Genomic DNA, 1228 nt, shown 5'->3' on the forward strand with positions numbered 1-1228 from the left:
CCAAAGTTGCTTGTAAATTGAATTTATGTAACTTAAATAGTAAAATAAACTTACTAGAGGACTCAATATCTAAAAGAAGGCAAACTTGTCTGTAAAGCAAAACTTCTACAGCAAAAGGAATATTAATTCTAAATTTTGCCACTTTACCTCTAGTAATGAGTTCTTTCTTATAATTAATGCTTGAATATTGACAAATTTATTTTGTTGTTGTTATGTGCCATTGAATCATACCCTACTCATAGCGACCCCTCCTTGGGTTTCCAAGGTGGTATCACTACAAAAGTAGATTGCCCAACCTTCCTTCCAAGGAGTGGTTGGTGGGTTTGAACCGCCAGCCTTCTGGTTAGCAGTCACATGCCTTAGGCACTACACCACCACAGCTCCTTAAGTCATAATAGTGAAATGAAAATTAGAGAAGATTAGTGATCTAAGAACCAATCTTTTCCAGGACTTGAACTGGTTCATTCTGATTTGATCCCTGCTGAGAATTTGCTTTTCCACCCCAGGTATACTGAATCAGAATCAACATTTTAACAAGATCTCCCGGTTGTTCTTAGAGGTGCCCAGGTGATTCTTATATCTCTGGGCACATTTGTTAAATTGGAGATTCTGACTCAACATATCTGGGATGGAAACGCAAATTCTCAGCAGGGAGTTGAACCAGAATGAACCAGTTCAAAGCCCTGGTCTTTTTACACCTAAAATTCTTGAAATAATTGGTCCCTTTGGATGTGTCCCATTATATATACACAAGGCCTTCCTATTTGAATAAATTGATCTCTCCCTAGTTGACGGAAAGAGGGGAAGGTTATTTGTGAGTGAAGACTGTAGTTCTTCCTTCCTGACTTGCTGGAGAGTAGTTCTTTCATTGTGAAAGCATCAAATCTAGTAATAATAACATAAATATTCCCTTAATGTTTTCATTAATATTTAATGTTTTTATCCAAATCTAAACATTTTATTAATATTCCTATATTAACTCTTGAATTCTCGATCTTTAAGTCCCTGAAGGTAGACCACATTTAGATCTTTTGCAAAGGCGGAAATAAATGAGAACACAGAGTGGATGTTGATTGCTTTCAAGTGAGTGTTCTCAAGCAGAAGAGAAGGTTTGAAATCTCTTTGGCACTGTGTGACAGAAAGAGCCCATTTGGACAGATTATTTTTCAATGAGAATGTTGTGAAGATTCACATAAGCAACAATAACTTCCCACTGAAGAGTACACTT

General features: G+C 36.6%; 1 protein-coding gene across 1 annotated transcript in view; it reads left to right on the plus strand.

Moving 5' to 3' along the window:
* PLEKHG7 (pleckstrin homology and RhoGEF domain containing G7) overlaps positions 1 to 1228 on the plus strand; it is a 58057-nt gene that overhangs the window by 23272 nt on the left and 33557 nt on the right. The window lies entirely within an intron of this gene.

This window comes from Orycteropus afer, unplaced genomic scaffold (assembly GCF_000298275.1).
Source record: "Orycteropus afer afer isolate SDZICR_OR568_19922 unplaced genomic scaffold, OryAfe1.0 scaffold00151, whole genome shotgun sequence".
In the NCBI taxonomy this organism is placed as follows: Eukaryota; Metazoa; Chordata; class Mammalia; order Tubulidentata; family Orycteropodidae; genus Orycteropus; species Orycteropus afer.